We start from the raw sequence: 25,163 nt of genomic DNA on the forward strand, positions 1-25,163 counted from the left end.
GCTATTACTAAGAAGAAAATGCGGTGTGGACTCATTAATATTTTTCAACACACAGATGGTTGAATCTGTCTTCAGTTTACTGGGAGTTGGAGCCGGGGGGCAATCGTACAAGTGCTGCTTAGGTGGATTCACCTCTGTTTGCACCATTTAGTTATGAGGTGTTGCATCTGTGGATGCCAAAGAGAAAACTTCCCACTGGATACTGAGCTGACTATACCTGTCTTCCGTGTGTAGCACAAGCGTTTACTAGTGTAAGGCTGTAGAATTTCAATTTACAAAGTCAGTTACCAAAACTGTTAATACTTCCATGAACCATTGAGCAAGGCATATTACTTGATAGATGCTATTAGGAATGCTTTCAAAAGGCATCAACAGCACAGATACAGTAGATATCATTCACAGAACAATGTTTTCAAGCAGCATGTAAACATTTTTATTTCTGCTGTTAGATTGTTCTAATTTGACATTTTTACATGTTTTAAATGAGACAAAATTACAGGTTCAGACAACAGATTTTTTGGTTAATGCAATTTTTTATTTTTATGGGTAAGATGTTATAATACCCTGGTTCACTCTGTGACTTACTTTGTCTCCTATAAATCTTCTTTAATTCAGTTCAATTCCCTACGGTGGCCCCTAGAGACAAAGCATGTATAAACTCCAAAACACTTACAAATTCCAAATAGCACGCACAAACTCCTCAACACATACAAAATCCAAAACACATGCAAACTCCAAAACACGTACAAAATCCAAGACACGTACAAGCTCCAAAACACATACAAAATCCAAAACACGTACAAAAGACAAAACACGTGCAAAATCCAAAACACGTGCAAACTCCAAAACACGTGCAAACTCCAAAACACGTACAAAATTCAAAACACGTACAAAATTCAAAACACGTACAAAATTCAAAACACATACAAAATCCAAAACACGTACAAAATCCAAAACACATGCAAAATCCAAAACACGTACAAAATTCAAAACACGTGCAAACTCCAAAACACATACAAAATCCAAAACACGTACAAAATTCAAAACACGTACAAAATTCAAAACACATACAAAATCCAAAACACGTACAAAATCCAAAACACATGCAAAATCCAAAACACGTACAAAATCCAAAACACGTGCAAACTCCAAAACACATACAAAATCCAAAACACGTACAAAATTCAAAACACATGCAAACTCCAAAACACATACAAAATCCAAAACACGTGCAAAATCCAAAACACGTACAAAATTCAAACACGTGCAAACTCCAAAACACATACAAAATCCAAAACACGTACAAAATTCAAAACACGTGCAAACTCCAAAACACATACAAAATCCAAAACACGTACAAAATTCAAAACACATGCAAATTCCAAAACACATACAAAATCCAAAACACATGCAAAATCCAAAACACGTGCAAAATCCAAAACACGTACAAAATTCAAAACACATGCAAAATACAAAACACGTACAAAATCCAAAACACGTACAAAATCCAAAACACGTGCAAAATGCAAAACACGTACAAAATTCAAAACACATGCAAACTCCAAATCACAACGGAAGTGCTCCAGGACGCTAGGGGCAGTGTTGAGCTCGATTTGTAAAATAAACGGCAAGTTTGTTGCAAACACATGGGCTCTAGTCTCCGTTGCGCTTCCCAGGTTGCCTAGCAACTATGATACTAACAGCTGGAAACGTGTCATACAACTTTTTTTGACAGAAATGAAGGAGAACATTTTTTTTTTTCATTTGTTTGTTTGTTTCTACAAGAGCTTTGTGTGATTTGATAAGTATCTGAGGCTGAGACCACAGGACAGTAAAACATGATTTTTGGGCTTCATTTCTGTACTGAACAGTCATTTAAGATTAGCTAGTAAATAACAATTAGCTAATGTTGTTCATGAGACTAAAGTCATATCACTTTGGTAATGTAAATATAATATGGCCAATATTATGGTTATTATATTAGTCATTATTAGGTATTACAGCAGTGAACATGAACTCTTTGTCAAATACTGAGCTTCAGTACAGATTCAAGTTGCAGTTATTTACATGTCTTACCACCTTAAATCTTCACTCAAAGACAAGTATATAGGAATGACTGCCAAATTTATTTGCCACTGAAGCCGAAGGATGGCATCTGAATAAAACCTCTCTTGACATGCCTAGATGACATTAAAGCTTGGTTGGCTCTAAACTTTTTAAATTTGAATGAAAAGAAAACAGATTTGTTGGTGTTTGGACCCAGTGGCCCCTGTGAGTCCTCTTCTTTTCATTTGGAACCCCTGGAGGTTTATTTTAAACCTGTTGTTACTGCCCTTGGTTTTAAGTTGGACCAGTCCATTTTTATCATTTAAGGCGACTGGCAAGAGTGAAATCGTTTCTTTCTAGGCAGCACTTTGAAACTGTGATCCATGCTTTTATTTCTTCCCCTGTGGACTACTGTAACGCACTTTATGTGGGGGTCAGTCAGTTGTTACTCTGACATCTGCAGCTGGTTCAAAATGTATATTGACAGTGCATAGGTGTATCATATATAAGAGACAAATGTTGTTCCTTCAGTATGTTGGCATTACTAAATTTGGCTCAAATGCTTACATACATGTGTAAAAAGAAAATGTACAAGCTGTGAGCTGTTTCAAATCAAATCACTTTTATTGTCACATCACATGTGCAGGTACATTGGTACAGCACATGTGAGTGAAATTCTTGTGTGCGAGCTTCACAAGCAACAGAGTTGTGCAAAATACAATAATGTAAACAAGCAAAATACAAGAATGGCTACATCTGAAACTAATAAATATATGTACAATATATAATAGTATATATATGTTTCTGATAAAATGAAGAGTAGACTGATGTATTAAATATTCCTTTATTGGGTGAGAAAATCAGACCATGTCATAACTGCTTTAAGTCATACAGAATAGATATCAGAGCTTTAAACAGGCTGACGTCTGCTAAATTGGTCAAACTGGGCAGAAAGTATACAAACACATAACATCCTTATAGAATATGATGTAACACTATAGATCAACTTAGCTCAGAATATATAAAGCATATAAACAATTACAGCAATATGATGCAACAAACACAGCAGTGCTACTGATCCAAAATCCTCAAAGCTTCATAGAACTGAAACAAACATTTATTTTTAGCTCCATTCTGCTGCTGATACATACTTTAGGTTTCTGAACATTGAACTTGTTGCTGCCTTTCATAGTGTGTAACTTGAAGGCCCTGAGTACTTTCTCTCACACTGAAAACACTGGGATGATAACATTATTTGAACATTACCTAATAAGACTGATTCAGGACAGACAATTAGTTATTTTAAACTTTTCTAGCAGTCCTTCACAAACAGGGAACAGTCTGTCTATTCTCTCCATCTGTCAGCTGCTGCTGGCTCTTCCTCCTCCTCTTCCTCACATACTGCTGAGATTGTCCTGGTGGATCATCAGGGGTGCAAAGCCTCACAGATGATGTAATGCAGTGGGTCCCTCAGTCTGTCCTCACTCTGGACACTTGCAGGTGTCACACATAGAAATCAAATGTGTGATAAGCTGCAGGATTCAAACACAAGTGTGACTTATAAATACATGTTCATACTTTTATTCCACAATCAGAGAGAAAGAAACAGAGAGAGAGTGCAGGACAGACAGGTGACAGTCTCAGGTGTACACACTGCTACTGAAGGATATAAAAAAAACAACAACAGCAATAGAATAATATTAAACACAAAGTGAACCCGTCTTCCTTCATTAAATAGGTTCTTTTAGATGTTAAGGAGGAATTGACTTAACCAGGCTGGCGGAGAATGAAGACAACCGGACACCTGCAGCAGATGGGGGAATCAGTGAACTTTTATTGAGACAGAGACAACCTCTCAAAAACAGCTCACATCAAGAGATTCCTAATATTTTGCTGTGAGGATGGGTATATATTCTCTAAAACCTAAGGAGGGGGTTGTGAGGAAAGTGCTGCATTAGCAGAAAAACAACTCCATAAAAGGAAAGCGGCCTTGAGTGTTCTAGTCTCTTCGCTTGCAGATATCTTTCGCCTGCAGGATGAGGCGATCGCTTCTTATCGCTCTCAAGGCCAAAGTCGTGAGCACACAGTTGCACAGTAACTTTAAAGCTGTGAGCACATTTTTATTACACAGTTGCACAGTAACTTTAAAGCTGAACAATATTTAAAGCTGAATAATGTTTGATCAGATTATATTTTCTTCAAATCCCCCTTTTGACCCATCTTAAATGGGTCAACACACAAAAATAAGTAACATTCAAAGGAACACAGAGACGTGTCGAAGCCTGGCTCGAAAAACTCCTCGGGTCTTATCATTTGTATTTATCTGTCATTGCAGATGAGGAGAAAAGAGTCCAGGCACCACCCTGCCCAGGGGTCGGCTGCAAGCAGTCTCGGTTCCCGATGAAAGCAGTAACAGCTGTCCTGCACACACGGATACAACGAGTTAGTGCAACCAGGGTAGTGACACAAAATTAACAGTTCCTGTAACTCAGCAACCAAAAAGCATAAGTAATGATAAAAATGTGGAGAGTACAGAGTATACTATAATAATGAGAGATATAAACGTGAAAATGTGAAAGAATAAATCAACTGTAAAATAAACTCAGAACGGTAACTGCTAAGGACATTCAAAAGTGAATATGGTAAAATGTGAGGAATGGGTGTGGAATAAAACAATTCATATCCATTTGTGAGAGTACATATTCGCTCAGGCTTAAGTCCGGAGACCCTGAGAACATCGCTTAACCCTCACAACCCGACCAGACACAGTTCAACCAGATATATCCTTCAATAGGAATTGGGTGAGGGAAACAATTAATAACAAACCTAATACAAAACACCACAGAGAAACAACCATTCTAGAAGCATTTAAACAAGAGAAAGACGATAATGTTCGTCACCCTCACGATCAGAGTTTTCATCATCCGTTGGCGAGGAGGTGGGAAGTTGACTAGCCAATAAAGGCATCTGCCGGGCGAGATCCTTATCCTCAGGAGTGAAAGCTGTAACAATCAGTCTCTGGAAGAGGGATCGAATGCATGGAATACAACAGCAACCGCAGGTGACTAGGATAGCAACAAAAACTGAGATGGAAACTAGGATGGAAGCTACAAGGGCCTTATATTTGCCAAACATGTTAAGCCAAGAGTCCCACATGGCAGTATCAACGCCCGAGTGTTCCTTCATTTTAACAGTAAGAGCTGTGAGACCAGTAATAGCTTTAGTGAGGGAACCATCAGGAGCTGTGTTATTGGGGATATAGGTACAGCACTCCTGACCAAAAAGGCTGCAGACTCCGCCTTTTTCTGCGAGGAGAAAATCCGTTGCGACCCTGTTTTGGAAAGCCATTAGGGAAGTGGCAGATAACTGTGCATGCACAGCTTCAAAACCATCTCGAGTGTAATTAGCCAACAGTTGCACATTAAAGTGAATGTAGTTAATTCTGTCTACATTCGCATTTATTTCAACCATCCAAAGTATCGAGGCCCATCCTGCTTTAACCTGGTCTCGCAGTTTATATTCATCGGGGACCCCACGGGGTATACCTACAGCATCAATATAGGTTGGATTATGAGCTGAACCTGGGATTAGAGAACGTTTAGAGCGGCGTTCAGAGGAGGATGGGAGGCTAACTTCGTGTACTTCTATAGAGAGATCCACTGGAGTGACTAAAACAGGTAAAATAAGAGTTATGAGAGCGCAAAGACCTGACGCATCCCGAGGGAAACCATCATATAACTTGTTATTGCCACACCACCACCACAAATCAGCCCTAGCCGTAGGTCGGAAGTTTGGTTTCATAACAGTCATCTCAGTGCACCAAGAAGAGTTCAAGCTACCTAGTTTTACTGCATTGCCAGTCAGGTTAATACAAGTGAAATTGTTCACAGCTACATCTGAAGAAAAGAAAGGTGGTTTATTAGAGACTGAGCGTTGAGTTTTAGGAAAGTGATTTTCCAGATATGAGCAATGACCTCGTTTTGTATTGTTCATAAGATGCAGGAGGCATGCACTATTGACTGGCGCCGGTACAACTCGTAAAGTGGGGCGGGCTCCCATACATACTATGCAGTCGGAAGCCGTCGTGTCAGCAGCTTGTTCAGCTAGTAGTAACCAGTTGTTTGTTGCTCCAGAAATACCAGTTAGAATTTGGAAGAGGTCATCTTTAGACATTTTATTTGTGTCTACAATGCGTATTCGGCCATTTCTCCCCCCGTTTGTATATGTCACCGGAGGGCCATTAAAGGTGGGATTATCATCTTTAACTACAGAGCTTGGAACTGCAGCAACGCTAGGGCATATTTCCATTTGCCAATACAGGGCGGTGCGATCAGTCCAAGGGGCAATTATAAATTGTTGACAGGAGGTCAAGGCCAGATCCTTTAGGGTAAAAATTAAGCCTGAAAGATCCGGTTTTTTTGCTATTCTGAGCATATTTTGGTTTCTCCAGTGCAAAGCCTGACCCCTAGAGTACTTTGACCAATCCAGGTCCGTTTCTGACACTAAACTGGACCACTTCCACTGATGCCAACCTCCCAGGGTTATATACCACACTGAGGAGGAGAGATGTACTGCCAGGTTAAAAAGATCCCCCCCTTGGTCTTTGGTGACGGGAGTGACTGGGAAGCTAGCGAAATCTATTTCAACTACCCAACTTTTATTGTTGGGGACACAAAGAGTAATCATTCTAGTCGTGCTTGGGGTACAGGAGGTAACCGTGTCTCGTTTCTTTCTAACTGGATCGGGCGTGGGCAAAACTGGAGAGGAAGTGGTGGGCAAGACCCTAGGGGCTACATTTGTCAGATTGGGACTTTCAGAAAGGGGCGAAGCTTTTGAACTTGAAGGTGTCAGAAGTGTCGGGGGCCCTTCACAGATCAGGATTATGCCAATGGGAATGAGACCCAGGGCCAGGAAGGAAACAAAGACGCAACATCTTTGCCTGCCTGTCATTTCAGGGGGAAAGGGCCAAGACATGTTTACTTAGCTTGGATGTCGTCCAATAGAGGATGATGGGGCAGAGAAAGGTGGTCCAGTTTCCCCCACCTCGCCAAGGGCGTGTTCTAGGAGTTAAAGAGCAACAAAAAGTATCAGTGACACAACTTTAAATGAGCTTTCAGCGGTTAAAACTATTGCAATGTAAAATGTAAATCTTAAAAACTCAAGCCAATATAAAAGCAAAGTCATAAAAGATGTTAAAAATAAAAAAATAAAAATGTTTAGTTCAGTGTGAAGAACACCCCCTTTTGTAACCAGCCGGCTTGTAGGTTGAGCTTTGGCTCCCTCAAGTGGTTGGTGATGCTGTTGCAGCTCCTTCTGACAGGTCCTTCTGCACCTCTCTCAAGGTTCTTCCTGGTTCGGTGGCAGCAGCGCACTGTGTGTAATGAAACCAGGTGTCACCTTTACCTTCGAGCCTGACAGCGTGGGAGGTCCGCTCTGTTATGCGGTAAGGGCCTGTCCAGCGAGGCTCAGCCCACTTTCTCTTTGTGACTTTCAGGAGGACGTAGTCCATTCCAGGTGTAGCCGCCTCTTTCAGCTCTTGCTGGTTTCTTTCAGCGACCTGTGAGGAATACTGGGCAACAAAACTGCGGAGCATGTTATAATATGTCCTCGGATCGAGGTCTGAATCAGCTTCATCCGACATTAACAGGCGAGAGGAGGGGCCAGGAAAAGGCCTGCCATGCTCCAACTCAAATGGAGTGTAACCAGAGGTTTGATTTACTGAGCATCTTATGGACATTAATGCAAGAGGCAATGCTTTAACCCAATCTAATTTGGTCTGTGCACAGATTTTAGCCAATTTAGTTTTTAGAGTTTGATTCATCCTTTCCACTTTCCCCTGGGACTGGGGGTGGTAAACTGAGCCAAACTTATGTTTCAAACCTAATGCGGCTTCAACCCTCTGCAGATCGTGGTTCCTGAAATGTGAACCATTGTCCGACCTTATGACCTCGGGAAACCCATGCTGTGGTATATAATGATTAATCAGACACTTCACCACAGTTCTACTGTTTTCACTTGCTGTCGGCCAGGCTTCTGGCCAACCTGAAAATGCATCCACAGCCACCAGCAGGTACCTGTAACTACCTACTCTGTCCACCATGTCTGTGTAATCAATGATTATTTCTTTCCCTGGGCAAAGTGGGATGGGGAAGTACCCTGCTATTGGCTTGAAGGCGGGCTTGATTCCAAATTGGTTGCACTCCTTACAGGTTTTAACCATGTATTTTGTCATGTCTTTTAAATAAGGGTGCCACCAGACGGCTAAATTTCTCATCATTTGTGCAGGTCCCACATGCCCCACTCCATGTGCCTCTTCCATTGCTGTCTGTCTGACCCCTGGCGGTAGAATGGGCCTTCCATCTGGGCCACGCCAGACGTCTGTGTTTGTGGCCCCTCTTGTTACCCATAATGATTTTTCCTGGGGGCTGGCTTTGTCCTGTAACTCTCTGATTGTGGCTAGGCCTAGTTGTATGGGTGGTCTTTCTGGAGGGGGTGTGGCTTCTGGGTCCATTACCATAATCAGGGAGGGTAAGTAACCAGCTGTCTGCTTAGCTACTAAGTCGGCCTGTTTGTTACCTAATGCCACTAAATCCAATCCGGCACTGTGTCCTTTGCATTTTACCACTGCCACCTTAACAGGTAACAACAGTGCTTCCGCTAATTCCCTCATTTCCATCTCATGTTTAATAGGCTTTCCGCTGGCTGTCAAAAAACCAGCTCTTAGCCACTGCTTGAGCTCCACATGCACTGCTCCCACAGCATAAGCTGAATCACTGTATATATTCACTTTCTGTCCCTTTCCCATCCTTAAGGCTTCAATCACCGCTCTCAGTTCGGCTCTCTGTGCAGACTGTTGTCCTGTCAACTGCTCTGCCTTCACTGTTTTCCATCTCATGTCTGTCTGTTCCACTATTGCCCATGCAGCCTTCAACATTCCACTTTCAGTTCTGAAACAACATCCATCTGTGAACCAATCTTTTTCTGCATCCATTAGAGGTTCTGCCTGCAAATCTGGCCTGATTTTCTCCTGTACCTGCACAACCTCTTCACACATATGTGGTTCCCCTGATCCCATGTGATCAGCCATGTTTATGCCTTCATGTGAGTAGGTGATGTGTGGTGCTTCCAAAATGGTACTGAGGCGTCTCTGCCTGAGTGACGTGAGTGTGAAGGCCTGTGAAGAGACGTAGGCCACCACACTGTGTGATGTCAAAATTTTTAGTGGGTGGTTCATCACTATGTGTGCTGTTTTCTGAATGATTTTTGCAAGTCCAGAAACGTGTTGTGTGCACGGTGGGTGGCGTTTTTCAGTGTTGTCAAGCATTACGCTTACATATGTCAACACTTTTCTCTCTCCCCCTTTTTTCTGGAACAGGATACCATTGATATGGGTTCCAGTTCCAGAAACATCAAGATGAAAAGGCAAAGCATAATCTGGCACAGCAAGGTCAGAGGCGACAGAAAGCTGTTGTTTTAACTTTATAAACGCCTGTTCTGTTTCTGTAGTCCATGAGAGGGGAGCGGAGAGGTTTCTCATGCCTTGTTCATTTACCAAAGCGCGCAAAGGGGAAGTAAGGCCAACATAGTCTGGGACATAGGTCCTGCTGTAACCAGTCAGGCCCAAAAATGACAACATGTCTTTTACAGTTAGAGGTTTTGGATGGTGCAAAATGGAGTTCCTGTGTTCTGGGGACAAGGAAATACCGGACTGTGAGACCATGCGGCCTAGAAAAGAAACCTGTTTTCTTGCAATCTGTAGTTTGGTTTTGCTCACTTTAAAACCTGTGTTGGCCAGGTGTTGAAGTACCACTCTGGTGGCCTCCAAACAGATGTCAGCCGTGGGAGCAGACAGCAAAAGGTCATCCACATATTGTATTAACATACAGTCAGATGGTAGTGGGCAGGTTTGTAAAAGTTCTTTCAAACACTGATTAAACAGACCTGGGGAGAGGGCAAATCCCTGTGGTAAGCGAGTGTAACGCCATTGTCGGCCTCTAAATGTAAATGAGAAAATGTCACGCAGTGACTCACGAAGTGGGAGGCAGAAAAAGGCATTAGCCAAGTCAATGCAGGTGAACCAGGCATGAGATGGTGGGAGGTTGGTCAAGGCAACATAAGGATTAGGCACAGGCAAAGTAGGAGTGCCAAGTAAGGCATTAATCCTTCTCAAATCATGTGCCATTCTGAACTTCCCCGTGCCTTTTTTCTCAACGGGTAGGATGGGCGTGTTCCACTTAGAGCAGGAGGGCTCCAGGACACCGGCAGTGACCAAACCAGAAATTGTTTCTGCAATCCCAGCCTCAGCCTCCGGTTTGTGTGGGTACTGAGGCTGCCACAAAGGGGTAGCAGATGACAGTTGAAAAGAGACTGGCTCCACATCAACTAAACCTACATCTGTGGGTCCAAGGGACCACAAACAATCTGGAAGAGAGTCGAGTAAAGGCGCAGCATCACAGTGGTCTGTGTGTTCTCTGCCATGTGACCCGCTGACCACTCTATGTTGCAGTGTTGAGGAATTAAAGCAATCATTTAAAATTTGGTATGTGTTGGTAGATGGAGAAAACAAAACCTGTGGGAGTTTTGTAGGTGTCCAGTCAGTGGCCGCAAGGGAACGTTTAACCATTCCACCCAGCTCCTTAGCCTGGTGTCCAGGATGTAAGGCCAGTGACACATGGGGAGCTGCCTCATCAGACATCATGTACCACTGTAATTGATCTGTTGTAAAAGTAACCGCTGCTGCCACTCCCTCCGGTGCCGCAAAAATGCATGACATGTTCAAAGACCAAGCCCGCCCCTCACACTGCTCCTGGAACATGTGCTGGTACCAGGTGGTGTCATGCCTGTCATAAAACAGTGTAACATGAGGTGGGTCAGGGGGAGGGACATAAGGATGCAGGAGTGAGAGCCACGGCCGCCATTGCTGAAAAGCAGTCCAAACTCCTGGTTCAGCAGGTGTTTCAACTTCCAATAATGCCCAGTAGATGTCAGCAGAGTCCGCTAAACAGGAGGAGGGTTGCAGCAGAAACTGACCACCTCCCTCTGGCCCATTAGAACAGGGAAGCACAACACCAGTAGGGAGAGTCACAGTTAGGCCTTGTGAAGAGCAGAGTATTGTGGCTCCTAATTTAATCAACAAGTCTCTTCCCAGTAAATTCACAGGCGCCTGTTTTGAACAAACATAGCTGTGTAACAAAGTCTGATCTCCAACCGTTGTGGGGAGAGGCACGGTGTAAGGCAGAGTTTTAGGTTCCCCAGATATGCCCACCACTGTAGTCACTCTGTCAGTAAGTCTTTCACGAGCAACATCCTTAATGGTGGAGTACGTAGCTCCAGTGTCCACTAAAAAGCTGCTTCTTCTTTTATCTACAGTTACGGACAGCATAGGGTCCGCCGTTGTCCCTTCACTGTCCTGGGCAGTCTGTGGGGTGTCCTATAGCTGGGGACCACCCTCGTAGTACTCCCACCCCATCACAGGCATCTGTGGGGCCGGGGGCACTTCAACTAAAGCACCACGAGGTCCACCTCTGTGGCCATGTTGCTGATAGGGCCCACCACGGGCTCCCCTGCCTCTTCCAGCAGCCGGGTTCAAAGGGCACGCTTTAGCCCAGTGTCCAGGTTGTCCACACCGGAAACAAACATACATCTGGCCTCCCCTACCACCTCTCATCTGACCTCTTCCCCTGAAACCACCTCTGTTTCCTCCAAATGGGGAACCTCTCTGCCCATAAGGGGCCGGTGAGTGATAAGCACCATACTGGGGGGGCTGTGGATCAGCTGGCCACGGGTTCGGATACAAATCAGGGGCAACTGGACCAGGAGGGGGAGCCGCAGCGGCCACAAGCTGCTTTTTAGGCTTGTCACCTTTTCCACCCAGGTCGTTTTTCGCTTTCTGCAGCTGAACCTTCAACAGTTGCAACTGTAAATCTTCGACGCTCTCCGCTTTATCATCAGACTTAATCTGCACTTTGTTAAGATTAAAAATCAAATGTTTCTTCCAGATTGCAAAGTCACAGTCCTGCAAATCAGGATTATCCTCCATTTTCTGGCTTACTGACTCCGGAATGCCCCTCAGCACCGCCCTTCTAAACCACATGCTCTGTGAACAAGTCCTACTGGGGTGATGACCTGTATGGTTCACCCAGTCTTCAACAGCCTGATTTAGATAATGGGTGGGATTTTGCTTTTCCTCCCATTTAAATTTCTGTAAGGTGCCTTGATTTTTGGGTGGGAATTGTTTGCGCAGGGCCGGTCCAATAAACCTCAAGGCCTGCATTAGTGGCACCTCGTTCTCATGCGTGGTAGTACCCGCATTTTGTTCCAGATCCGCTGCCTGAGATCGGGATGTGCACCTAGTTATAATAGCTCTAAAATCTCCCAGTGCGAGGTCCTGTCCAGCTGTGTATTTATCCAAACCAGCTAACCAGGCATTCCCTCCCTCCATTATGTCAGGGAGTTTGTCCACTAGGGCCTGGACATCTCCGAATGAATAAGGTTGATACACTGGTCTACGTTGCGCTTTAGTCTGGACCAGGGGAAACATGCCTGGAGGCTGAGGCACAGGGCCCTTAGATCTAGTCTGATATCCTAAACTGTGAGGGGTAGAGGGGGGTGTATTGTTAAGGTCACTGAGTTCATCATCAGTATCCTCAGTTTTTCCCCCGCCTGGTGGGGTAGCAGTGTCAGCAAAAACGTGGGCTAAACTCATCTGTGTTTCCGGATCCTGACGGCCCACCAAAGACATGTTAACTGTGACATTTGGTGAAGTGCCAGGCTCAGTTTTTGCAGTAGCGGTCAGATCTCCTTTAACAGCGACGGGAGTGCTGGCAAATGGGTTGGACCGGGAAAGAGGGGCTGACGCAACACGATTATTCACCTGGACCACTGACCTACGTTCATTTAAGCAGCTGCGTAATGCTGCTTCTAGATCAGTTAATTGTTGTTCAGTGGGTTCCTGTCTGTTCATTCGAACCGCAAATGGTGCGCTCGCAAATGGGTCAGTTAGGCCCTCAGATCCGGTTCCAGAACAATGGGAGATGGAAGAGGGGGCTCTACTACTAGCTGAGGGTGTCGCCGACAGAGAGGAGCTTCCTGGGCAAAAATGCTTGGTATCTATGGGAGTTGGAGCTACGGGCGGTTCTTCTCCAATAGTCATTATTCCACCAGAGATATTAAGTACCGGATATATGCCTGCCGAGGGAGGAGTCTGGACTGAGGCAGAATAGGGAGGTGGCTGAGACCTATTTTTCTTCATGTGTGGTTTTGCAGTTTCCCATAAACACACCCAGTGATTAAATTTAGCTTTGCGGCCTGCGTGCTTATCTGCTTCCTTTCTGTGTCTCACCCCGCTTATCACACCTGCACCTGCTGCTGCTGAGTTGGCTTCTTCCTCTTTCTCTTTTGCCTGCATAGCCTTATTCTGCCAAATTATTCCCCAATTACCACTACTCCCCTCATTCTTTCCCTTTTCTTTCATTAACCTTTCAGCTGTTTTCCTCAATGACTCTTTCTGCTTTTTTGCTTCTTTAGGCTGGTGTGTGGAGTTGATGACTGTCTCAACACATGTTAATTGTTCTCCCAATGTGCTAAGAATAACACCGGGACCCCAACCATCATCATTAGTTTGTCGATCTAATTCTCCATCCATTTTTCTGTCAATGGAGGAGTGTTCTTTTATTGATTTTAAAGGAGAATTTGGGCCAGCTGGGTTTCTGCCTCTGTTAGGCACTAATCAGCTGGGGCGCTGCTTTAAAGGTGAGTCAGCACTGAAATATCCCTTCAGGTGTTACCAAGCTTCTACCAAACCGGAGTCTGGCGGGTAACCTTGCCTAGAGCTTCCTGATAGGGGTGCTAGTTGGTTGTCACCTTGTTCACACGTCTCATTCACACTTCATACATTACCTGCAGTCACTCATTACCCTCCTTATGTATGTAATAAATGTGTAAAAAAATTCTATGTGTGGTGTATTATTTTAACCAAAAGAGGAACCTAGTTCCTTTAATTGTGTAATCTGTGAACACGGAGAACCAAACTGTCCTGCCCAGTGTTCCACAGCAAGCATTCAGCGTGTATTTATGTGTGTCCAATATCAAACAGAACATCAAAACATTTAAAACACTAAAATCATCGGGGTTTTAAGAAGAGATCCGTTTTCTCCTATTGATCAAAGGGACCTCTCCTTTTGGACTCCAACCAGTACTTCTCTTTTTTAAGTTTTAGAGGATCTTTTCTAATAAAGTCCTCTGGGCCTTCCTAACCCTTCTGTAGTTTAGAGAATATTACTAAAAAATATTCTCAAGGCCTTTAACCTTTTAATTTGTTTAGAAAGGCGTTACTAATAAACCCTTTCAAGGTCCCAGACCTGCTGAGGTATTTATCCGACACCGGAGAGCGACCCGTCGGCCGCAACCGTGGTCAGACCTCAGTTCACTCTTATCTTTATTCACTTATTCACTTATTTCTTATTCACTTATCTCTTATTCACTTGTCTGATTCTCAGCAAGCCTTAAGTAAGCCAGACAATTTTGGTTATGAATTACTAGGAGTTTGGACACTAAGTATTTTTATAATGTTCAATATAGCAGAAATAAAAGGTCTGCTTACCTTGTTTTTGTGTGCACACAGCTTTTGTCCAAACTCCGTTCACTCAGACCACGGCCGATGTCCTCCCACCCGTTCCAGTTTGGCCTGGAGCGGATCCTGTTCCGTGACGCCAATTGAAGGATATAAAAAAAACAACAACAGCAATAGAATAATATTAAACACAAAGTGAACCCGTCTTCCTTCATTAAATAGGTTCTTTTAGATGTTAAGGAGGAATTGACTTAACCAGGCTGGCGGAGAATGAAGACAACCGGACACCTGCAGCAGATGGGGGAATCAGTGAACTTTTATTGAGACAGAGACAACCTCTCAAAAACAGCTCACATCAAGAGATTCCTAATATTTTGCTGTGAGGATGGGTATATATTCTCTAAAACCTAAGGAGGGGGTTGTGAGGAAAGTGCTGCATTAGCAGAAAAACAACTCCATAAAAGGAAAGCGGCCTTGAGTGTTCTAGTCTCTTCGCTTGCAGATATCTTTCGCCTGCAGGATGAGGCGATCGCTTCTTATCGCTCTCAAGGCCAAAGTCGTGAGCACACAGTTGCACAGTAACTTTAAAGCTGTGAGCACATTTTTATTACACAGTTGCACAGTAACTTTAAAGCTGAACAATATTTAAAGCTGAATAATGTTTGATCAGATTATATTTTCTTCACTACAAAACAGCACCAGAGAAGGAGGATTTAGTGTTTGTGTCATTACGAGTGCTAAACAAGAAGAGTTCCCAGATGGTACAGTGGACACATGTGTGACTCCTGTGATTAAAGCATCTTTCTTTCAGCTTAAGGAGTGAACCGTCAGCTGACTGACATGACTGACTTTAATTACGCATAAAATCATCACATTCTCTGTAAGATTAAAGTCAGCTATTGAACGGCGAATATTTTGAAGTGAAGGCTTTAAAACCAAGTTAGTACAAACGTCGCTAATGTCACATAACTTTCCCGACATGTTGCCAACAGTAATGTTTTAATGTTCTTCATTATAAAAACATTTGCGCATAAATAAGTGACATAATATTCAGTACTTACTTCTGTTAGTTTACTCTTCGTCCGCTCTGCTTCCGCCGTTTTTTTTCGGCAAAATTATCCAAACCACCGCCGCGCTATGAAGTCTGGGATATGTTGGGCCATGAAGGCTACACAGACCCATCCTTAAAATTCAGGGAAATTAAGGACACATTTGAGGGCCGCATTTCGAGCAGCCTTTGAATTGGGACAGTCTTTGTCGTGTCGCTGTGACATAATCAGCCTTAAAATGCGGCCTTTAAGGCTGCAGACCCCAAATCCGGTCATTGGTACTTCCTGGCTTGTGTAGTTACTAGGTAACAAAAGCTCAACACTGCCCCTAGCGTCCTGGAGCACTTCCGTTGTGTTTTGGAGTTTGCGCGTGTTTTGGGGTTTGCGTGTGTTTTGGGGTTTGCACGTGTTTTGTATTTTGCACGTGTTTTGTATTTTGTACGTGTTTTGTATTTTGCATGTTTTGTATTTTGCACGTGTTTTGTATTTTGCACGTGTTTTGTATTTTGCATGTGTTTTGTATTTTGTAAGTGTTTTGGAGTTTGCACGTGTTTTGTATTTTGTACGTGTTTTGGAGTTTGCATGTGTTTTGTATTTTGTACGTGTTTTGTCTTTTGCATGTGTTTTTTATTTTTTTTTTTAAACTTTTATTTAACTTTTTTTCCCCAACAAATATAAGACTGGTTCACATCCAAAATAATAACACTACACAGCACTAGAATATTACGACATTATGTCCATAACTGTTGTCCTCTAGGATCCAGTTTATAGGTGCTTCCAGTGGTCTCTTCCATTTGTAAACAAAAATTCGGGAGCTCCCATCAATATAATGTCCCAGCCTGATCAGAGTCATAACTTCAATGATGAGCGACTTCCATAGAGAAATGGAGGGAGGCTCAGCCCCCACCCATCTCAACATAATGCTTTTCCTGGCCAACATTAACAGTGATTGAATTACATGCTCATGTTGTACCAGTGAGACAGGAATATATCCCAATATACACATTAATGGGTTTTCTGTCACCTGATGACCAATGGCTGTACTAATATTGGCGCAGACCTCTTTCCAAAATGACTGAATAATAGCACATTCCCACAAGCAGTGGAATCTAGTGCCCACTCTGACCTTACACTTGAGACAGTTTGGAGATATTCCCATATTATACTTACTATAAATATATGGAGAAATATACACATTGTGCAAAATTTTGTACTGCAATTCTTTAAATCGGTTACAAACAGAGATTTTGGATGGAAGGAGCAAGATTTTGTCCCATGCCTGTATATCTATTTCACATTTAAGCAGCGTCCCCCAAGATTTTCTCAACCATGCCAGTTTATCCTCGATTAGGGCATAAATCTCGGAATAAAACTTTGATACAAAATGTTTATGCTCCCTATTATCCAAAAAAAATTTCTCCAACCGAAAAGAGGCAGTTGAGATTCGTAATGTTTTAGCATTTTTTAACACATAATTTCTCAATTGCAAATACTTATAAAACTCAGTCTTTGACATAGAATACTGGGACTTCAAGGATTCAAATGATTTAAACTCACCATGTTTAAAGAGGTCATAAAACCTCTTTACACCTACTTTATGCCATCCCACAAAGCTTGACCCTATGTTTTGCGGCAGAAGGTCTGGATTATTTATAAACGTTGACAAGATATTAAACGGAAGACTACTGTTAAAAATTTTTCTCAGTTTTCCCCACGTCCACATAGCATTATATATCAGTGGGTTATGCTTTATTACGTGAGGTAAGTCATTTAGACGTTTCCCTAAGAAGTTAACAGGTGAGGATGGTTTACATAATACTTCCTCAATATTTAGCCATGGCACATCAGAATGTTCATGTATCCAGGAAGAAAGAATCCTCGCTTGTATTGAGAGGACATAATTTTCTATGTTTGGCACTCCCCACCCACCCAGATCTTTCGGTAACTGTAGTGTCTCCAATTTAATTTTGGGTTTTCTTCCTGCCCAAATGAAATCCACCATAGCCTTGTTAATTACTTTAATATCTTCTGATTTCAAGATTGCAAACAACATGCCTGTGGGATATAATATTTTCGGTAGGATTACCATTTTAATGAGATTTATTCTTCCCAAAAATGATATCGGAAGTGATCTCCATCTTGTCAGCATCTCCCGAAGATCTTGAACCATTCCATTAATATTTTCTCTATATAAGTGTCCAACATTTGGTGTAACTTTAACTCCCAAATATACAAAACCTGATGGTGCCCAATGAAAGGGTTTAACATATAAAGGTTCATTATCCCCTCCACTACACAAAGTCATTATAACAGATTTATCAAAATTTACTTTGTATCCAGATATAAGACCAAAGTCCTTGATGCACCTAATAAGAACGGGTAAAGAGTTAACCGGGTCAGTCAGTGTCAGAAGAATATCGTCTGCATAAAGCAGAATTTTATGTTGTCTATCCCCAATTTTAACTCCAAGAACACTTGGATTTTGTCTAATGGCCATGGCCAAGGGCTCGATGGCCAAAGCAAATAATAGTGGTGACAATGGGCTACCTTGTGCTGTACCTCTGCTCAGTGAAAATGGGGAAGATAACAAGCCATTAGTTAACACAGATGCTATTGGCGATTTGTATATGATTTTGATCCACCCCAGAAAGTTTTTTCCAAACCCAAATCTTCTCATTATTTCAAACATATATTCCCATTCAATTCTATCGAATGCCTTTTCGGCATCCATAGAAACAACAACCCCAGGGATCTGATGAAAATTTAAAAAATGAATAATATTAAATAGGCGTCGAGTATTATTATAAGAATTCCTCCCCTTAATAAAACCTGTCTGATCAGCATGCACGATAGAGCACATTACTTTTTCTAGCCTAAGAGCCAGTATCTTTGAAAGTATCTTATTATCAGCACCAAGAAGGCTAATAGGCCTGTAAGATGAGCATGACTCTGGATTTTTATCTTTTTTAGCTATCAATGTTATATTAGCCTGGTACATAGATTCTGGGAGTTTCGATTCTTCAAATGCTTTATTAAAAACCCTTAATAATAAACTATTTAACTTCATTTTCATTACCTTAAAAAATTCTACTGGGAAACCATCTGCCCCAGGACATTTCCCTGACTGGAGTGCAGATATAGCTTTATCCACCTCTATCATTGTTATGGGTGACTCCAGCAGGCTTACCTGATCTTCAGAAAGCTGAGGGAATACTAAGTCGTTTAGGAAGAAGCCTGAGTTAAGCCTTGTTATGTCCATCTCAGATCGATATAGGTTTGTATAGAATTCTCTGAAGCACTCATTAATCTGACGGTTTCCTACTTGTCTTTCACCATTCACATCCACAATAGCTGTGATAAAGGAACTTGATGGAGTATTCCTTGCAAGACGAGCCAGAAAGCGGTTAGGCTTACTAGCTGATTCAAAAAGCCGTTGTCTGGCAAGAAGGACATCTCTTTCAGCCTTTCGCATTATCAAATTACGCAAAGATGTCCTGGCAATATTAAGCTCACTTAATGTTTCAGCTGATTTTGTTACATAGTATTGTTTCTCCAGCTTTTTGATATTATTCTCGATCTCTAACTGCCTTGTTAATCGTTGCTTCCTTTTATGACTTGTGTATGAAATAATCATCCCTCTCATGTAAGCCTTATAGCTATCCCATAAAGTTCTCGTGTCTATCTCCTCTTTATCATTTATTTCTAGGAATACTGTTGTTTGCTCTGTTATGAAATGTATAAATTTCTCATCCAAAAGAGACAGTGTGCTCATCTTCCAAGACCTAGAGCGCTCAATATGTCTCATGGGTTGAATGGTTAAGACAACAGGAGCGTGGTCAGAGAGACCTATATGACCAATATTTACCTGCTGAACTAACTGACTGATACACTTGGACATAAAAATATAATCTATACGAGATGCTGACAAGTGAGGGTTAGAATGGAAAGTGTACTCCTTAGATAGTGGATTATAGTGTCGCCAAACATCTATAAGGTCAAGCTCATTTATAATTTGCCAAAGGGCTTTGGAGTTTTTGGTCAAGATAGATTGTGGGGGAAATTTATCCATTTTAGGGCATAAACCACAGTTAAAGTCACCCGCTAATATTATATTAGCACAGTCCATGTCCACTAATTGACTAAATAATACCGTATAAAATTCGCCATCCTGTGCATTCGGCGCATATATATTACCTAGGAGAACAGTTTCCCCATGCAACATCCCTTTAACCAATATATATCTTCCTTCATTGTCCTTGTGAGTGGCTATAACGTTGAAGGGAAGATTTTTGTGTATAAGGGTAATAACCCCCCTTTTATTTGTGGAGTAGGATGAGAAAAAAATTTGACCAACCCATTCTCTACAGTATTTTCTGTGTTCATCATCTGTCAAATGGGTTTCTTGCAAAAACGCAATGTGAGTCAAATCTTTCTTCAGAGAATTTAAAATGGACTTTTTTTTCACCACATTGTTGGACCCTTTAACATTCCAAGTACTTATCTTAACTGACATATAGGAAAAGTAATGTATATATTGTGCTGTTTACATATTTAACCAAATCTACATTTGACCAGTCTGAGCCTATTAACCAAAATAATTGAGCATAAAACAAGAACACTGGTTCCCAGAAAAACCTGAACACAAAGCCTGGAAACCTCAACCCTCCCCAACACAAATAACACAAAATAACAAAAAATAAATTACACATCTAGATGTACCCTACTCTAAAGTACAGCTGTGGGAGGCCACAAACGCGTAACATCCCTGCACTGGAGTCTATGTCAAAAATCAAAGTCTCTATACCTTAGCTCATTATCAATACTTTAATGCTGTAAGCCTCGAGTTTGTAACTTACGTTACAATGACGCTGTCGTGCACCAACAGTTTATTTAGGTCTTGGCAATTTGCTCACATAGTCCTTGACGTCCTGGGTGGTCGCGAGGGAGATGCTGGTGCCATCGGGGTTAAATATTTTAATGATGGCTGGATAAAGGAAGGAATATTTGATCCCCGCCTCTCGGAGAGCTTTACGCGCATTCGCCGACTCCTTTCTCTTTCGAGCCACCTCGGCGGAGAAATCCTGATAGAAGGATACTTTTCCTGCCTCTGTGTTTACGGTACCTTTAGCCCTGGCAGCCTGGAGAATCCTCTGTGTATCGGTGTAGTAATGAAGCCGGACCAGTACTGCACGCGGTCCCTCCGTGCCGGTAAGCCTCATAGGTGGTCCAGTGCGATGGGCTCTGTCGACTGTAATGGCACCCTGTTGAAGGCCCAGGACTTCTGGTATCCATTTTTTTAAAAAGTCCACTGGTGCTCTACCCTCCGCGCCTTCCTTTAACCCGACAATCCTCACGTTCTGCCGCCGGCTCTGATTCTCAAAGCTTTCCAGACGCTCCATGGCCTTCTTAAGCTGGGTCTCGAGAGCGGCAATACGTGGCTCATTTGTAGCCGTGACATCTTCCAAGTCCGAGACCCGCTGCTCCACTGTTTCCATTCTTTCTATCAGATTGTCGAATTTCTCAGTGAGCTCGTTTATTGGCTTTATGACTTCGGATATCTTGATATCCATATACTTAGATATGTTAGAAGTCACCTTGTCCACAATCACGTCATCCCGCAGTGTACTTCGTGCATCCTCAGCGTCGCACATGGTCTCCTTTTCGGGGCAATTGCTAGCTACCAGGTCACTGCTAGCTTTTGCTTTGACTCCACGTTTGCTCATTTCTCTCTTTTTGCTTGATCCAGGGTGTGCGAAAAACTCGTCTAGAGACATTATATAGATATTCGAGGCAACTTGTTGGCAAAAATGAGCTAAAATACCAATATTTTACAGCTGTCCAGTGCAGAGCTCATAAACTCACGTCTGCTCAGCTCGACGCATCACGTGACCCCATGTGTTTTTTATTTTGTAAGTGTTTTGGAGTTTGCACATGTTTTGTATTTTGTACGTGTTTTGTATTTTGCATGTGTTTTGTATTTTGCACGTGTTTTGTCTTTTGCATGTGTTTTGTATTTTGCATGTGTTTTGGAGTTTGCACGTGTTTTGGATTTTGTACGTGTTTTGGATTTTGCACGCGTTTTGTATTTTGTACGTGTTTTGTATTTTGTACGTGTTTTGTATTTTGCATGTGTTTTGTATTTTGTAAGTGTTTTGGAGTTTGCACGTGTTTTGTATTTTGCACGTGTTTTGTATATTGTACGTGTTTTGTATTTTGTACGTGTTTTGTATTTTGCATGTGTTTTGTATTTTGTACGTGTTTTGGAGTTTGCATGTGTTTTGGATTTTGTACGTGTTTTGGAGTTTGCATGTGTTTTGTATTTTGTACGTGTTTTGTCTTTTGCATGTGTTTTTTATTTTGTAAGTGTTTTGGAGTTTGCACATGTTTTGGATTTTGTAAGTGCTTTGGAGTTTGCACGTGTTTTGGATTTTGTATGTGTTTTGGATTTTGCATGTTTTTTATATTTTGTACGTGTTTTGTCTTTTGCATGTGTTTTTTATTTTGTAAGTGTTTTGGAGCTTGCATGTGTTTTGGATTTTGCACGTGTTTTGGATTTTGTAAGTGTTTTGGAGTTTGTACGTGCTTTGTCTCTAGGGGCCACCGTACAATTCAATTCAACAGCATTTACATACAAATGAATTGAACTGAACTGAATTAAAGAAAAAACCCAACAATCCCCTATGAGCAAGCACTTGGCGACAGTGGGGAGGAAAAACTACCTTTAAAAAGGTAGAAACCTCCGGCAGAACCAGGCTCAGGGAGGGGCGGCCATCTGCCGCGACCGGTTGGGAGGGGTGGAGCCGATGACAAATGTATACACAACTAAATATTAAAGCAAATATGCTTTAAAATTGATGTTTAGGGAGTTGAAGTAACTGTTAATATTTAGTTGTATATAACTTTGATTTTATAGGAGACAGAGCTGAAGTCACTTAAGTGAACAGTCTCAGAAACCAGTTGCGCTTCTTTTTCTTTTTTGGCTTTTCTCTCTGCATGTTGTCATCTCGGGCCTCTGGATTTTCTGGTTTGGTAGTACTGGCCTCCTCTTTTTCTTGCTTATTCTCCTGGAGTGTCTCGACTTGGGCTGGAGAATTTTCTGCTTCAGTAACGCTGGTCTCTTTTTGATCTATGGTCTCTTTTTTGGCTGGAGAATGATCCTGATTGCCAACGTTGGACTCGGTCTCTTCCTTCTTTCTTGTCTCTTGCAGAGACCGCAACGACTCCTGAAGAATGATCTTTTCATCTTCTGTTTGCTTGAGTTGTTTGCGGATTGTTGTGTTCTCCTGGTTTTTCCTCTCTACAATCTCCAGGTAGAAAGCTCTGGTTTTTTCCAGCTCTTCTTTTACGTTTTGGACCTCCAAATTATTTGCCTCACAAACAGCCTCACTGAGGCAGAGTTTGACTATGAGCTCAGCGAACTCACAGGGGGCTCTTTCTTCCTGTTCTTTACGTTTTGCAACTTCCTCTGCTAGGTTTTTCTGTGTTTTGAGGAGCTGCTCGCGGAGTTGTTGGATCTCTTCCTGCTGTTTTTTACATTGGACCTCCAACTCAGCTTCCCGAACAGTTTTCACCTCTGTAGAGTCTGTGTGTGGAGCTTCTGTAGTTTGTGTTGAAGCGTCCACACTCAGCTCTGCAGCTGTGACAGCTGTGTTGCTGTCTTGAACAGGAGCCTCACGCACATCAGGGGTGAGATTCTCCTCGGGTCTGCTTCTGCGAGCCTGTTCCAGTTGTTTTTGGAGCTCAAGAATGGTTTTCTCAGCATTTCCTCTGCAGCACTGTAGCTTTAGGCGAAGCCAATCATTTTGGGATTTAGCCGCAGAGGCTTTGTGGTTCGCTGCTGTCATATTGTAGAGATTGGTTTTACTCATGTGCTGAGCCTCCTGCAGGTGAAATCTCAGTGCAGCCATTTCATCGGTCTCACTATATGGACATTTGCCATCATTTGGCATTAAGTGAGGATTAGGCTGTGGTTGAGATGGTCCATCATTGGTTCTAAAGTCAGGCTGATGATGCACAGGCCCTCGGTTCGGTAAAAACGGTGGCTTGTACCAATGCTGCCCAGGCCCATTATTGGGGTTAAAGTGGGGATTGGGCTGATGTGGCCCATGCCCTCGATTGGGTCCAGGGTTTCTGGCTCTGGGGTTTGGGTTTGCATTTCTTTGCTTTTTATTCTTATTTTCACCCTTTGGTTTGGCAGATGAAGTCACCTCATTTGGTGCCCGGTTTTTCCCTCTTTGCTTTGGGTTTGGCTGCTTCGCTTTTGTGTTAGGGCGAACAGCGGCCGATGAGGTTCCTTCCTGGGGATCAAGGTTTTGCTGCATACTCTGCATTCTTCTTGTCTTTGCTCTTACAATGTACAATGAAGATTTTTTTCTACTTGATCAGGGTTTGGACTTGTGTTCGTTGCATACACTGAACGTTTCAAATCGTTTTCCTAAAGGTTGGCTCGTGGTGTGTTCCTAAAGAGTCGCACAGTTCTGAGACATACTGAGAGCACGCTGCGGTCCTATTTAAGGACTTTTGAGATGATGTCACGTGCCCCTTTGGTCTGTTTCCTTTGATCTGATAGAGCAAATTGAGTGTGATGTCATTAACTTAGCAGAGAATCTTGTTTTTCTTTGAAATAGAATTCTACCAAACTTAAATTAAAAACTTTAATTTTGTACGAGATGTTAAATTCCCAATCTAAAGGCCAAATCTACCCAAGATCTTTAGGAGAAAATTACACAAATAGCTCAGAAGCTTCAATAAATGTTTCTGCATCAACATGTTTTCCATATACATCTTTAAAAATATTTTCTATTCGCCTAAACAAATTTGAAAAGAGTCTTTGTCATATTAATTTCTGTCCTAATGGAAAAAGGAACGATTTTCAAAGCTTCAAGTTTAAAAGAAAATCATTTTATTTAACACTATCAAGTTGCAGATTTGCTATATAAATTGCAAGTCTGAAATAGGTGAGTTTTAAGGGGCATTCACTCAGGACAAAATAAATTATTTGCTTTCTGTGTCAGACTTGCAAACTTATAAATACTGCAGGGATGCGTGCATGAGTTAATGCTGTAGAGGAGACAATAATCAGGCAACAAACTGCTGCCATAGCCGCTCCTTAAATATCTGGTCTTGACTAAGCTTAAAATATGAGTGCTGAAAACTCCTCTGATGCTATCCAGTGGTATGTTCAGTGCACTTCACTATTCCTGTTAATAGAACATCTGAAAAAGAAAGAAGTAAAAAGTCATGCTGTCATAGTAAAAGAAGTCCTTCTTAAACTCAGAAAAATCTGCATTTGAACCACATAACAAAAATATTTTAAAGATCTGGCCTCAGATTTATTATTTTAGTGTTTAGAAAGCCCTTCTACACATATCTGAGCAGCTTAGTAATTTTCTTTTTAGTTTCAGGAAAAAATGGTGCTCCCAACTAAGCACAGCGGGGTAAAATAAGCCGAATAACACGCTGTATTGTGGGCTGGTTACGCTGTCAACAGGTAAGCA

General features: G+C 42.1%; 1 pseudogene across 1 annotated transcript; it reads right to left on the minus strand.

Moving 5' to 3' along the window:
* Window positions 1–4,153: 4,153 nt before the first annotated feature.
* LOC145431553 (uncharacterized) lies at window positions 4,154–15,299 on the minus strand (annotated as a pseudogene). Its single transcript, XR_013911901.1, has one exon. The product of XR_013911901.1 is annotated as an uncharacterized LOC145431553 (transcript).
* Between the last annotated feature and the right edge of the window lie 9,864 nt (window positions 15,300–25,163).

The sequence above is a fragment of the Astatotilapia calliptera genome, chromosome 10 (assembly GCF_964374335.1).
Source record: "Astatotilapia calliptera chromosome 10, fAstCal68.1, whole genome shotgun sequence".
Classification (NCBI taxonomy): domain Eukaryota; kingdom Metazoa; phylum Chordata; class Actinopteri; order Cichliformes; family Cichlidae; genus Astatotilapia; species Astatotilapia calliptera.